The following is a 16,686-nucleotide window of genomic DNA, read 5'->3' on the forward strand; positions in this document are numbered from 1 at the left end:
GAAGAATCTGGAAAGCTAAAGTTGATAAAACTTATATCTTCTTTAGTTTATTGCTTTGCTTTTGTAATTGTTGGAATTTTCAATAAATGAATCGATTTTTCTTACGAGGGTTTAAGTTGCAGGCTAAAACTCTCTTGAACACTTAACACACCGACACTTTGTATATATCTTTTTATACCGGGGTGAAATGACCCCACTTTTTCCGCTAAACCTCTCATGTTTGTCAACCGATTTTTACAAAATTTATAGTTTTGGAAAGCTTGTAACGTGACTCAAATATGATTCTCAGACCATACAGACAGACAATACAATATTTCAAAACAATACAAAGTCCAAGAAAAGAGATCCGAAAAAACATGCTTCGTGAAAAAGGCTGAAAGTCAGTTGTTAAGAGCTCGAAAAAAGGTTTACTTTGTGCTTGAGAAAGCTGAAGTTGGTAGCTATATAAAGCGCATATGAAAATATTGCGTTACAAGCTTGTCAAAACTTAAATAGCCATGAAGAAAAATATTCGGAAAAACAATTTTAATGGGAGTTGAAGTCATTTGAAGTTCCAAAAATATCATTTGACACGACACTTTTAGTGTTAAATAAATGTAAACAACAACATCAACTTTAGATAAACCCCAATCCGCTCTTGAGTGTCAATATAACTAGGTAACTTTATGTGGGTGCATCCAAATAATACAATTTCTTCGGGGACCCTCAATCAATTCTTGAAATCTTGAATTTTGCAACAATACTTTTTTCTCGGACGCATCATGAAAGCCCATGGAAAAAACTTCCTAATCAGACCTTGAGTGTCAATTTGACGCTCCTCGCTTAAAACCGCTATATCCCTCTTATTTCTCAACCGATTTTTATAAAATTTATAGTTTTGGAAAGCTAAAATATAATTTGGAGATATTATTCACCTAAAAAAAATCCGAAAATACATGCTTCGGAAAAAGTCTGTAGATCAGCTACGGAATGCCATAAACAATTTTACCTAATGTCTAAGCTGTTTTTCGAGCATTTTGGACACTAAGGGATTTTTTTTAGCATTCCGTAGCTGATCTAAAATCTTTTTCCGAATTAAGTTTTTTTCGGATTTTTCTTCTCTTAGACTTTGAAAAAAAAAAACGGAAAACTGGAGTGTTGTAGGTGAATAATGTCTATTTGAGTTAGAAATTGGTGGGATAAATGTATAAGTTTTAGCCAGGAGTATCAAATTGATACTCCAGGGACTGAAACGGGTAAAAATATCTTGGTCGGATTAAAGTTAAAGTATTCTAATCTTTTATTATCCCCACTTTCGGGTTTTTTCGCAGATCTTTAAGAAGAAGGGCGGGAGGCGGGGTTGCAAAAGAAGATTTTGATCAACCTTATTAAAACATAAACATTTACCAAATTTACATTTTTTCGAGATGCGACGTTAAGAGCTGGATTCGATTAATTTGGAGGCGCTGATTCCAAATCAGCATTTTATTTCTATCAGCTCTTGTTATCGAGATGGTTTATTAAAATATGTAAAATTTTATGAAATCAATTTGTGCACTTTTTGGCTAACTAGAACATTATTAAAAAAATTAAAATAATTCAATAATCAATTTTACCCAAAACCGCGAGCACTTTTGACATCCGTGAAAAAAATTTAAGTAGTTGTTAAATAAGTTAAAATTTTCAATATCAAAATATCTTAAACCTTCTTATTAAAAATATTATTTTTTCTTCCTAAGGAATTTGGAAAAACGAACACACACACATAGGATCTCAGTGAAACTTCAGGTTTCTTTGAAGAGATCTAAATTCTACTTAAGACTAAGCGTACATCTTTCAAGGATATAATGGCTAGCATCCTATTAATGCTAACACCACCAACCCACAGAAAGGGTACTTTGTTTGCCGTGACCAAGACTTGATCTCATGACCTCTGGCTTAGAAGACTTGAACGCTATCCTCTAGGCCACGGTCGGCGGCAATTTTATTTTTTTTAAAGCATTGTACCTTTGATACTAGAATTACTATAAAAATTCTGAATACCTTTTTGAGTGAACTGTAAAAATGGATTAGAAATCAGATCCTTTTTTTAAATTTGGTTTATTTGTCATAATTTTGCCCGATTGCCGTTTAATGCAAAAATAAAAAATTACATATAATAACCAGTTATTTATTGAATTTTGCAAATAAAATTGAACAAATTTAGCAAAACTGGGCTTTTTTCTAAGATTTTTGGCTAACAGAATCGGGTCATGCCTAAATTTTAACATTGAATATTCAGAAATTCCCGAATTAAACCGGGCAATAGCCGCAGCCCGTGGCGTAGAGATGAGCCTTCAAGTCTTCTAAGCCAGCGGGCATGAGATCGAATCCCGGTCACGGCATACATAGTACACATTCTGTGGGTTGGTTATTTTAGCATTCGTAAGTTGCTGCACGGTGTGTTTCGTAGAAGGACTTAAAGAAAAAAAAATACAGTAACGCTAATTTTTGCATGGGTAGAAAGTAGAGCTTCTTCCGGTTCATTTTCACCGAAAATTGTAATATATTTTGTCGGTGACCCCCCATACAAAATATTTTTTTGAAAATTTTCTATTTGAATTCTTCAAAAAATAAAAATATTTTTGGTGTTTAATAATTTCAGAAGTGCTAATTCTCTTAATTTTAACTTTGAATACCTTTACGTTGAATTCAACAATGTCATAAAAAACTTTGAAAAATTTTCAAATTTTTATTAAACAAGTTACAGAGCTGTTCAACATATAAAATGCTTAAAAAGTATCTTCTAATCCTAAAATTTAAAAATTTGCTAGCAAATCCTGTCAGCAGTCTGAGAGGGTCAAATTATCTGAAATTATTAGAATTATCTAAAATAATATGAATCCATTTATGAATACATTGAAATCCATTATCTTTAGATTTTCTGACTGTGGGAGCTGGAGGGAATTTTATTGAAAAAAAGCTCAATGATTAAGAAAATTAGTAAACACTAGGAACCGCTATAGCTTTTTTATGATAACGCTTATCGTGATGCGATCTGAAGTAGAAACTTTTACCTTTATTTAAGCTTTGAAAAAACAATAATAAGATAATGAATATTGAAAAGTTAACGATACGTTAAAAGTAATTTTTGATGAGAAATCAGTTTTTATACTTCTCCTGAGATAAATGTCTCAAAATTCCATTCGCACTTCAGACTCAATGCAAATCGCTACAGCAGTTCAATTTAGCTTAAATTTTGTTTGTTATTGTCTTTGGATACAATGATCATTATTAGCATGGAGATTCCTTTAATTTTTTTTATTTTTATTATTTTTTAGCCCAAGTTTTGTACTCTGATGCACTCTGTGATTCTTCCATTTTATTCAAAGAGCTAGCATTACTGTTGAGGTTGAATAATCTTAGCTTCTTCGGTTTCCAACACACTATATTATTTAAATAATCTCTTGAATTCTTTGTTTTAAATAAAAATTTACAGTTTTTTGGAAATAAATTTATTTAATGATGAATCTAGTCTAAAACTTTGAGAAATTTGAAATTTTACCAAAAAAAATGCATTTTAATCTTGCATCGATCTTAAATGTACACAAATTAACAGAACTGTTGGCAAAAGTAAATTGCAAATGATCGATAGCAAGCTAGCCTGCAGCGCGTAACATTCATTCGATTTTGCTCATCCCTTACTTATTTTAGTTATTCTACTGTGCACTGAAGTTTTTCTTTATTATTAAATAAAACCATAAGGAAGCATTAATGTCACAGTAAAACAATCATTACTTCTACAATTTTATACCATTTATGGTAAAAACTATAGAAATCATTGATTTGAATAAATAATAGAAATCCATAAAAACAAAAAAAAACGCATAAATCTGGTCTAAGACGTCGAAAAAATTGGAATTTCTCTAGAAAAAAAAATCGTTTTTAATCGTTCAACAAGATCATGAACTCGAAAATATCAACAGTACTTCAATGTTTAAGCAAATTGAAGTTCAAATGATTAATAAAAAAATTGTTCATCATCAATATAAGAAAAAGAAATTTAAAATTGATGTTATGTAGCGGAAGATAAGCTGATTCCAGTGCAAGTACTTTAACTTTTAACTAAATTTTGTTGAAAACTTTTTTTCTAAGATATGTTCAAATTTGATCTTAATCTTTAAATTCAATTAAAAAATGCCATACACGAGTGACATCGTCAAAAATTTAATTTTTGTTTTCTAAAGTGCGTACCCATATGCATCAGAGCCTGCAAATGTTGTGGAAATATTTCAAAGGACAATTTTGAAAAAAATGAAAAGATTTATAATATTTTGTTGGAAACCAATCACATGATGTTGGACTGTTCTTATTCAAATATCATATTTTTTTTTAACCAGAATTTGTTCTCCAAGATACACACATATGAATATTAATTCATGTTACATTTGAATAACACCAATAATAACAAGGGTATTCCAAATAATTCAATTTTAGTTAAATAAAATGTTCATATCAAAATAAGTTTTCCAGATGATTCAAATCACCTATCTTTCCAGGCGTTGACATTTTTTATTGTTTCAGATTGACAAAAATTTGAGTAAAAATATAAAAATGAATTTTCCATGAAAAAAGTTACTATTACATTGCACTGGAATAATTTTACAGATAATATTTTCTAAATATGGACTACAAATCTTTAAAAAAACAAAACGTATGGGGACTCACCGACCAAATATTTTAATTTTGCCTGAAAATGATTCAGAAAAGGCTAAATTTTCCATTTCTGACAAAAATAGAGTTACTGTATTTTTTCTTTTAAACATCTTCCATAAACACACCGTGGCTAGCCATCATATCCTCGAAAGTTGAACGCTTAGAGTTAAGAAAAAGGAATCTCTTCGAGGAAACATCAAGTTTCATTGGATTCTGTATGTGTTTGTGTTCATTAAAAAAAAATGATAATAATGTACACATGTGCAAAATTTTGTGGCGATATGTCAAGTAGTTTTTGAGATAGCGTCTAATGAATAAGTTCATTGACTTAACTGTTTGGGCAACATATGCGTCATCCATATTGCACAATTTGAACCACCGTTTTTCTAAATCAAGGCTATTTTTGTTGACGTTCTCCCTTCACTGGAGTTTGACCTTCAAAATAACTAAAATTTTTCTATTTTATCGAATCTATGATAAGTTTAGCAGATTGTCCGCCTTCTGCAAGAAAACAACATTATCAACTTTTTATCACTCTATCACAGTTTCCGCTTAATTGCAGGAATCCAGATCCAATCAAAACAGAGTATTAACTTAAAGGGACCTTTGAAGGTGCCATGGAAGGAAAACGGTCGCTTTTGTAGGTTTCTTTCTGGTATTATCTGGCCCTTAATTTTGCCAATCGTTATGTATCTTTCATCGATTTGCATCTTCCACAGGTTGTCAACCAAATTTAGAGCTTAGTATATACATTTATATGTTTTCAATTTTTTCTCTCGTTCTTCACCGAAACATACAGACGAGGCTTTTCAATGAAAAAGTTCTGATAGAAGATCCACCAGGTGCCCGTCAGAAAGTTCGAATCAATTTATTTCACGAAATTTTTAAAATTTCCATATTTTTCCATTTTGTCTATTTTTTTGGTCTGTTTTTTTTATTAGTTGGGTGAATCAGACAGAAAAATTTACCTGCTTTTTCACTTCTCCAAGTGAAAGCTTCGGATGGCGCTTTGTTAAACCCCTCACTTCCCATACCTTCAAGGAATAAATCATTCTAACTTTTATTAAATTTCATCTCACTGTCAGATCCTCTAAGACTTTAAAAGCAATTTACCATATGAATGTTGATCGCATAGTTGATTATCAGCTGTTTTGGGGTCTTTCATTGGGATTTTCCTAGATTTTAATAATCCTGAACATAAATTTTGGTCTATCAATTCATTCATTAGACGATATCTCAAAAACTACTTGACAGATAGCTTCTAAATTTTGTTCACGTTAACATTATATTGATAAGTAGTATCATTGAAAATTTCATCATACGTTGAAAAATTATTCACAAATGAAGTCTTGCATTTTTTCGAACACAGTCCTTATAAACCATGTTTTAACGTTGACATGTCTGTTGCTTATTTACCCGATTCAAACTGTCCCAATACTTCAAAATTTTGTTTCTAAAATCGTCATATCTATTTTTTACTACGTTCAATGAAGTTTTAATAATTGCATAGTATTGTCTAGAAACGAGTCAAGTGCTTCAAATGACTCAAAATCCCTAAGCCATTAGGAATCGATATTTATTTTAAAAAAATGATTTAAACAACCAAGAGTACGATAAAACACGCATCATTATGTCGGCTCTCGGCTTGGCTCTCTGCCCAAAGCACCGCCCAACGTACCTACACGGAGAGCAAACAAACACGTTTTGCTGTACGTGCTGCTTGTGGTTCTGAAAATTCAGGAATGATTTCACGTTTACAATTTTAATTTTTTTTGTGAAATCTCACAGCGTGAATTGTTGCACCTTACTAGAATGTAGATTAAATTTGCTTTCCAATGAATATACTTTTTATTGGTCCGAACAAAGTAAAAGCATTGAAAATCCGGGTACAACCTGACGGTGGACCACAAAAACAGATGAAATTTCAATTTGTAAAAAAATCGCGCATAGTAGCCAACTTTGAAAAATTCCAGTAAATTCAATTTTTGTTGCATCAAAAATCTAAAGACAACAAAATGTCAGAATTAGAATAAAATTTGTAATGATATTTTTACAAAAGCTCTACCACCGCTCAAACAGTTTTTACTAGCAATATAATTAAAAGTAGGTTTTTCAGGATGAGGCATGTTTCTTTCGGATTTTATTTCTTTCATGGTGAATAACAAGAAAACTATAAGCTCTAGCTATAAATAATGTTCGAAACATATTTTACTGGCATAACAAGGTTTTTAGTGATATAAGTTTCATTGTAATCGGTTAGATATAAAAAAACCCGATTTAATACACTTATCAGTGGATTGGAGGCTTTCTTACAGAGTGTCAATTATCTTTGGAAATAAATGACACAATAATGGATTCCTTATTTCTGAATTATTTATCATTAATCTATAAAAAAGATTATGATTAAAGAAAATCGATAGCAAAAATTACTAAACTCAATATAAAAAAAAGGTGCCCAGTACGTTTTTTGGAGGATAAACGAACTTATATTCAACGATTTCATTTATAATCCAAATAATTCAAACTGTTAAAGTTTGAGAGCCACATATCTCGACGCTCACTAGTGGTCAAGGGGTTAACCTCCTAAATTCTCATGCTAGATGGCGTGGGATCGATTCTCTGCTGTTTTATGAAATTTTTGTCAAATTTTTGATCGCCTTTGTAATTAATTTAGCGATTGCTGGCTACTGCTGCTGAGCAAATGGCTACCTTTTTTGGAGCCAACGTAAGCATGATATGTTCTATGGAATAGAAACATTTTAAACAATTTTGTTTTTTTTGGTTTTGAAATAAGTCCTACAGGAAAAAAAATGCAATTTTTTGATACTAAATTCATCAAAATCGTGAAACCTAGAATAGGAGTTAATGTGTTAAGAACGTTTTTATGGAACATACAAATTCCCGGACATCATCGTAACTGAGTCGAGCTGAGTCGATTGGTACCTATAAAGTGGGGTCTTGGACCCTTAATTAATGATATCCCCAACTGACCGTTCCCTATGCCTTTCTGTAAGAAAGCCAAAAAATATGATGATTTTAGCTTGGAGTGTCAAATTGACACTCCTAGCGCTAATTAGGGTAATGAAATCTAATGTAGATGAGGGTTAAAAGAAACATGAAGTTTCACTGAGATCCTATATGTGTGTGTTCGTTAAAAAAAATATTTTCCACGCTTGATTTTCTTCACTTTTCGATGTTCAAGAACTTCATCTGAACTCTCTCTACTTAGTCTGTTGTTGTGTATGCTGTAGTAAGGTCGCTACACAATGCCGGCATATTCAATGACGATCCTAACTAACTCAGTGTAGATTGAGACAATCCTATAGGGATTATCCAGCTCGTGACAGATTCTTCCATCCATTCTGAACACTGAATTTGCCTTTGCTACAACTTTTTCGATGTGTTTTGAAAAAGTTATCTCCGCGTCCAACTCCACTCCCAAGTCTTTCACTGAGTTTTACCGAGCATTGGGGCAATCATTATCTAAGCGGTATTCACTCGTGATTTTGCTTATTTTCGGAGAAAATGTTATCACGTTGCATTTCGAGGAATCGATCTTTAGGCCGAGTCTACTACAACACTCTGTGAATCTGTGTAAGGCATTTTGCAGAGTCACGCAGTCCTTCGGGTGAAGAATAGGCACAAATATTTTTAAATTATCGGCATAAACGATTTGCATAAATCAGCACGAACACATCAGTCAGCACTTCAGGAAATTCGTTCATAACAGCGATGAAAAGAAGGTGTCCCAAGTGACTCCCTTGTGGAACACCACTGTTGACCGAGAAAGTACTAGACCTTACGTTCTCCAGTTTGACATATTGCGTTTTTTCGATCAGATATGAACAAATCCATTGAAGACAGGATCCGGTTATTCCATTATTGCATAAAACCGACAGTAGAGCGTTTATATTGATTATTTACGTCAGAGGCTTTGGACATGTCAGTGTATAGTGCGTCAACTTGGAAACCTTACATCATCCGCTGTGATGTTCTCGATACAATTTCTGTTAGGTTCATTACGGTTGAGCGTTTGTTGAGAAAACCATGTTGAACGTCCGATATCTCCGTTTTAATCCACGGGTAAATCGAATACAGTACTCTCAAAAAGTTTGAGTATTGCAACACCACGTTAGTTTTCTATGGTGAGCCTGGAACCGTTCTTCTGTATCGGTATAACATGCGAGATTTTCCTAAACTTCGGGAATAATTGGGCACGAATTGATGAGATGAAGAGGAAGTGTAAGGGCTCTTCGATTCCACAAACACATTTTTTCAAGAATGAGTTTGGTATTCCATCAAGGCCACAACTTTTCGATTCGTCGAGCGTTAAAAAGTTTCTACGTAATCAGACACCGCTATGGTGAATTCGGGTAAGATTGTTTGCGTTGCGTTGTTTGAGATTGCGTTGTTCAAAAGATACACACTGTGAAAGTATTCGATTCTTCCAACGATTCTGCTTCATTGTTTTTGTAAGGAACATTTTTTGGAATTGAATATTTTGTTGAAGTTCGTTCAAATAGCTGCATCGTTGGGCTCTATGCAAACTTATAACTAAATTAACCACGGTTCGTTATGCTGTTTTATCATGCTCAGTTTAACTTCTAGGGAATTTGTTGTGTTTCCTTCGCATGTCTTTAGGCAGGCGAATATTGTCACTGTCACACCATTTTTTACTCGAATAAGTAATTATTGAGAAAAGGTCTGACCAATTTGGATTTTTTTTGTCATGTTTCGTATGTTCCAGTTTGTAACTTGTTAACCTTGGAAAAAAGAATTCTGAACAATATTCAAATTACAGCAATTGGCTCGCTTTATGTACCAATTCATACCATTTTATTCCTCACGGTGTGTATTTAGTGAAGCGAAACTATTATCTGTTTATTTTTTCGATATTTTTTAACAACTTTAAACTGAAGTCCTAGTATTTTTTTTTTTTTAAATTCGAGATGAATCTATCAGGAAAGTTTGAATTGTAAGAGAATTTAAAAACAACAACGAAAAATTTTATTTGGAACAAATGTCGAAAAAAAAACAACTGAAAGCAGGATGCAGGATTTGAACTTACAATCTCCGGCTTTTCATTTTCATGATTTCAATAATTTATCTAAACCTCCCAAAACTTTAAAATATTTAAAAAAATGAAGACTTCAGTCTTTCATCATTAGAATGATTCTAATTCTCTAATACAATTTTTCAAAATCGTATTGATCAGATAACTTTCAGTTTGATGAAAAATGTCCTGCATCTCTGAATCCAGCTTAAAGCCAATGGCTTTGGCGTAGTGGTTAGAGATCAAGTCATCTACGCCAAGGTTCATGGGATCGAATCCTGGTCATGGCATGGATAGTAGTTTATATGGTTTGGTGGTTTTAGCATTTGTAAGATGCTAGCCATATCATAACTTCGAAAGGTGTCCGCTTAGAGTTGAGGAAAGCAGATCTCTTCGAAAAAAAAGTTTCACTGAGATCCTATGTGTGTGTGTTCGTTTCTTAAAAACCCTACAGTTATGATTCAATAAACTTTTTTTAACGGTTGAATTTCAGAATTTTTCAACGGCTCCAATCTTTTTACATGAATTATGAATTTTCTACAGAGAAAAAAAACTTTAATGGTACAATAGACTTGGTGGAGATATCAGGAGTACCGATAGTGTGCCCTTTTTAAAATCTCGTGTTCAAATATTTTAGAAAAACGAACAAATGTAAACAAAAATCACTAAGTTCAATGCTTTGTAAGATATTTACTATAGAAATATTTTAGAGGAACGAAAGTTCATTAAGGTTCCCACTGAGTTTTGTTATTCATTAAAATCTAAGTTCAATTGTCGAATCATGAAAAATCCGTTTCAAAAGAGTATGACTAGGATGTAATAATATGTTAAGCCAATCTCATTGTATTTGGAGCAGAATGTACCTATGTATATAGATCGACTGAAATAAATTAAATTTTATAAAAAAATATTTAATATAGCTACTTTATGCAATCAATATTTTGAACCATGTATGGATTCATATGCAACGGATAGGCCAAATATTTGAATTCAAGAACTTTTAAAGTAATCGTGCCCCATGTTGAAAAACTTCCACAGTTTTTTTTAACTGCAAAATTATTTAAGCCAAATGAGCTAAAATTCAAAAAAGTTCGGTCACAATGAAGCCAGTCATCCACAATCAACATTATTTCGGCTGATTCATCACTCACTGTTAGGCTAGCTGCAGAAAAAAGCCGGCATCGTTAAAAAGCCGGCAGAGGAAAAGTAAATAAGGGCACTGTACAGGCTCGGCTGAGCCTAAAGATTGAATTGACGATTTGACTCCCGGTTTCCCTGTGTAGACATTTCTTTCTGCAAATGTATAGGCATTCCCTGGAAATGTTCCTATCTCTTTTGAATATTTGTCTGGAGCACTCCCATTTGTCCGATACGACATTTCTGCTGTCGTGATTCCAACTAGGAGCGATTTTAAAGAAATCTGTGCATTTCATTTGCCTATAAAAATCAATAATTCACCTCGCTGCTGTTTGTTAGAGGAAAAGTACTTTTGAATGAGATTTTCTGTTTTGCTCTAATATGATTAAACTTGCAGCTCCCCCAGCTACAGAATAACCTTTTTAAATAAAATGTTTATCTTCATGTCTATGAACACATCAACACGGTTTTATGTTCCTGTCAGTTCATTTTCACAAATCAAGTTTGAATGACTCGAAACCTTATGTGTGCTATTATAAAAATTTAAGCTCTACCAAGAATGAAAAATCTTAGGTGAAAATTCCAAATTCTTGAAGCCCAAAAACATTTCATATCATCTTCCTGACGAAAAGAATGAAAACCCCTCCAGTAGATTGGCTAAATCTTGTCTACTCCATCAGGCCATTGTCTGTCTGTAGGCAATAAAAAGGTTGAGTTTCCAATTGTTGCTTTTTGTTTAGGTTTTTCTCCATCACAACCATCCTCTTCCGGTTGCTCACTTTCCGCTTGAAGTTTCCGTTCTCTCCACACCCCCATCGCTGGGTAAACTTATCGTATTTTTACCATTCCTTTTATGCTTTATTCATTCACTTCCGGATCCGTGGACTCCTCTATCAGTATGCCTACACGGAAAAAAGCTAACATCTACCTCTACAACACAATGTTGGAAAAAAATATGACAACTCCCTTTTTATCCATCATCAAATTGATATTACGTGCTTCATCAAGATCTATTTTTGCCATACACCCTCTTAGTTTACCGAGCACACCTCCCCACCAAATCCATCGATATGTTGGTGCTAGTATGGATGTGTGAGTGCATGTCGGGGGCTTTATTGTTGTTTTTACAAGTATACATGGGAGACTTCCTTTTCCCCCAGGAAATATCCTTAAAATGAATAGACATACATCTGTGCTGATACCCATCAGCGGAGTTGTGTTATAAAATATTAACAACCGGAAGAGCCTATCCTGGCAGGCGCTTTACGCCACTATCTGGAACGAGGAAAAGGGAAGATAGAAGTGAATCGCCTGACAGTAGGCAACTAGCCAACAAACGACCGGTGGCTAGACGATTTCCCCGTTCCCGTTAAACAGTTGCATGCCGCTACTGGTGAATTACATGGCGACCGTCGTTCGCTCGTTCGCTGATATGTAAGGATCGACGAACCCGATAACAGGACATTCAAGCGAATTGAACCAAGAGCCTCAATTTGGTAGGCTACGTTTTCGAAAGGTAATCTTTGTTTTTAACAGCTCTCTCTACACCAGCAGTTTGCTTCAAATGCTACTTACGACCATTCCTAAACGTAGCGTAGTTTTTATTGACACCATAATGAAATGAACCTCAAAGTGTGTACAACAAAAGCAGGAACAGTAAGGATACAGATAAAGTACAACTTAGTCGAAAAAAACCGGCACACCTGTTGTTCGAGTATCTACCGGGCAGCTACCTGTGAATCTATTATTAGAAGCAAAATGTGATGTAACTTAGAGGCTTGGCTGATGAACGTGCAGGTTCTGTAAAATGTTGTTATCACGCAATGAAATTATCGCGCCTCTAGGAAAAACGTTTTGCATGTGACACTACTGTGTATAATTGCTGGTAGGAATAATTTGAAAATTAAATATCAAAATGGCAATCATTGCAATTAGGTCAGCAACCAGCGATTAATCTTGTAGTAAATTAGACAACATGCTCTGTATGCCAAAATTGATCACACTTCCATGTTTTTCTCTAATTTTGATTTTTTTTTTCAGACGTTAGGCGCATAATAAATCAACCGGAAAAGGGTAACGGATTTATTTTGGACTAGGGGACTAATTTTTGACAACCTTGTCTAGCTCTCTTATCTGACTTATTATGATTTTTTTTAACAAATATAGTTGAAGCCCCTAGCACTGAATATATTACACATATTTTTTCGTGATAAGTTCCTTCATAAGAGAGATATTGTTGACCAAAATTAGCCTCTTGGTCCAAAATAAGTCCGTTACCCTATAAAGATAAATATCAGTAAATGTGCAAACTTCAAAGTATTTTTTATAATTTGAAGTTCAAGTTCTAAACGCTCAGTTTTATTTTTGAAATCTAATGTTATATTTACTTTATTCCTGTTCGATACCAAATTCGTACAATCATTTGTTTATTGGTCTATTTGCATAAAGACTCGAGCTCCTAAGCAAAATAATGCATGACCACATTCAAGCGAAACAAGAAAATATATTATGGGATAGGATTAAATTCCACATCCTGAAAAAATATAGTAAGAATCGAACTCACTGCAACATCTTATCGCGGCTTGCCGGTCTGATATCATACCCAGTGCACCATCTGCATTGGCCGTCTGCCGTTTGGCCGGTGTATTTTTTCATCATCCTTTGTCTTTGATGAGAAAGGGATGAGAATGGGTGAGAATGGGAAACTAGAAACTGTTTTCTATATTGCCTGCTGGTTTACATACACACGCACAGCTCATCTTGGCTGGTCGTTTTTTTTTTCATCGGTTGGAAGCAAAGATTTCTAATGCTGGATTACATACACAAACAGCGCGTGGTACATAATTCTAGAATATCCTTAAAGGCTGATTGTTCCCATCCTGCTTTGTCTAGTGATAGAATATGGGACACCTATACACCTAGGTTTTTTTTTACACGTTTTTTTTTTACGCGGTTTTTTTTACACGGCTTTTTTTACACGGTTTTCGGGAATTAGCACGGTTTTTTTTTACACGGTTTTCGCGAATTAACACGGTTTTTGAGAGAAAATATTCTAAGTCCTTTTCAAAAGAAAACACTTTGAATCTTTTTGAAGTTGGGAAAATCTTATCTCTTAGACTAAGAACATGATACATGAGACCTAAGAGCTGGGACCTGAGACCTGAGACCTGAGACATGAGACATGAGACATGAGTCATGAGACATGAGACCTGAGACATGAAACATTAGAAATTAGACATGAGACCTGAGACCTGGAAGCTGAAACAAGAGATATTAGACTGGAGACCTCAGCATGAGACATGAGACCTGAGACCTGAGGCATGAGACAAGAGCCATGAAACATGAGACAAGCTACTAGGATAAATACCGCGAGAAATTAGCTAAGCTCCGATTTCAACTTGCGACCCCTCTAGTGAAAGGGTTTGACTTGTAGATGACGAAAAATAGTGTCGCGACTTCGCTAGTACAAGCTACTAGTGTTAGTACCGCGAGAAATTAGTTAAGCTCCAATTTCAACTTGCGACCCCTCTAGTGAAAGGGTTTGACTTGTAGGTGATGAAAAATTGTGTCGCGAGTTCGCTAGTACAAGCTACTAGTGTTAGTACAGCGAGAAATTAGTTAAGCTCCGATTTCAACTTTCGACCGGTCAAGTGAAAGGGTTTGACTTGTAGGTGACGAAAAATAGTGTCGCGACTTCGCTAGTACAAGCTACTAGTGTTAGTACCGCGAGAAATTAGTTTAGCTCCGATTTCAACTTTCGACCGGTCAAATGAAAGGGTTTGATTTGTAGGTGACGAAAAATAGTGTAGCGACTTCGCTAGTACAAGCTACTAGGATTAGTACCGCGAGAAATTAGTTTAGCTCCGATTTCAACTTGCGACCCCTCTAGTGAAAGGGTTTGACTTGTAGGTGATGAAAAATAGTGTCGCGACTTCGCTAGTACAAGTTACTAGTGTTAGTACAGCGAGAAATTAGTATAGCTCCGATTTCAACTATCGACCGGTCAAATGAAAGGGTTTGACTTTAAGGTGATGAAAAATAGTGTCGCGAGTTCGCTAGTACAAGCTTCTAGTGTTATTACCGGTAGAAAGAAGTTTCATTACCGATTTCAATTTGCGACCAATCAAGTTAAAGTGTTTGAAGCAAACAGAACTCAATGTTAGTTGTGAGATACGTCTCGCTGGTCGAGCGGTTAGCGTGGTAAGACGGTAACCGCTGGTCCACTGATGGCATGGGTTCGGTTCCTATCTTGGTACTGGAGTTAAAAGTTAATCTTAAATTTTCAACGTAGATAATTCAGTCTACAAAGCCTAAATCGGCATATACGACGTATGTCTTTTAAACAGAGATACCGTCTGGTGCATCTGGTGTATCATGCAACAGTTTTCAACTTCAATGGACTTTAAAAACATTATTTCCGCAGAAAATCATACCGTTTGTACAAAAAAGTTTTAAAATTGAGGTAGTCAGAAAAATTATTGGTTGTGATATATTTGTAATGTCGTAATGCATGAAGCACCAATTGCAGTAGTTTTTGGCTTTGTTCGAATTAAATTTTATATTTTTTTAACCATAAATGTTTTTATAGAAAAAGCATGAGGGTTCAACAAACATTTAGGGGTGAAAAATACTGTAACAAATTCTACTAGCTGAAATCATAAAAATTCATGATTGGATGGATAAAAATTTTGAAGTTATATTTTCATTACCTGCAAATTCCAAAGAATGCGATGTTTGATAAAAATTCTCGAAAATTCGTAGCATCTTGTTCAAGTTTTCAAACAATCAAAAAACGCACGGGCTCACAGCTCTCAGAGCTCTCTAGAATGATGATTTTACTCAATTTTCAGCTGGGTGCTGCAGTTTCTGCTTGCGCGTTTTGATTTATTTTGCCAGTTATTAAAGCAAAACTTGATACAAAATATAAAAAATACACTTTAAATACTATTCAATTCCCCGCATTCTCAAGATTACCCCCTGTAACCAATATCACCAAGAAGTCAATCCCTTTCACTTGACGGGTCGAAAGTTGAAATCAGAGCTTAACTAATTTCTCGCGGTACTAACACTAAAAGCTTGTACTAGCGAAATCGCAACACTATTTTTCATCATCTACAAGTCAAACACTTTTACTACAGGGGTCGCAAGTCTAAATCGGAGCTTAAATAATTTATCGCGGTACTAACACTAGTAGCTTGTACTAGCGAAGTCGCGACACTATTTTTCGTCACCTACAAGTCAAATCCTTTCATTTGACCGGTCGAAAGTTGAAATCGGAGCTAAACTAATTTTTCGCGGTACTAACACTAGTAGCTTGCACTAGCGATTTCGCGACATTGTTTTTCGCCACGTACAAGTCAAACCCTTTCACTAGAGGGGTCGCAAGTCTAAATCGGAGCTTAACTAATTTCTCGTGGTACTAACACTAGTAGCTTGTACTAGCGAAGTCGCGACACTATTTTTCATCATCTACAAGTCAATCCCTTTCACTTGACCGGTCGAAAGTTGAAATTGAAGCTAAACTAATTTTTCGCGGTACTTATACTAGTAGCTTGGACTAGCGAAATCGCAACACTATTTTTCATCATCTACAAGTCAAACACTTTTACTACAGGGGTCGCAAGTCTAAATCGGAGCTTAAATAATTTCTCGCGGTACTAACACTAGTAGCTTGTACTAGCGATTTCGCGACACTGTTTTTCGTCATCTACAAGTCAAACCCTTTCACTAGAGGGGTCGCAAGTTGAAATCGGAGCTTAACTTATTTCTCACGGTACTAACACTAGTAGCTTGTACTAGCGAAATCGCCACACTATTTTTCG

At 34.6% G+C, this 16,686-nt stretch overlaps 1 protein-coding gene across 2 annotated transcripts in view; it reads right to left on the reverse strand.

The window, feature by feature from the left end:
• Positions 1-16,686, reverse strand: part of LOC129740497 (proton channel OtopLc) — a 207,865-nt gene that overhangs the window by 136,589 nt on the left and 54,590 nt on the right. The gene's annotated exons all lie outside the window — the stretch shown is intronic.

The sequence above is a fragment of the Uranotaenia lowii genome, chromosome 1 (genome assembly GCF_029784155.1).
Source record: "Uranotaenia lowii strain MFRU-FL chromosome 1, ASM2978415v1, whole genome shotgun sequence".
NCBI lineage: Eukaryota > Metazoa > Arthropoda > Insecta > Diptera > Culicidae > Uranotaenia > Uranotaenia lowii.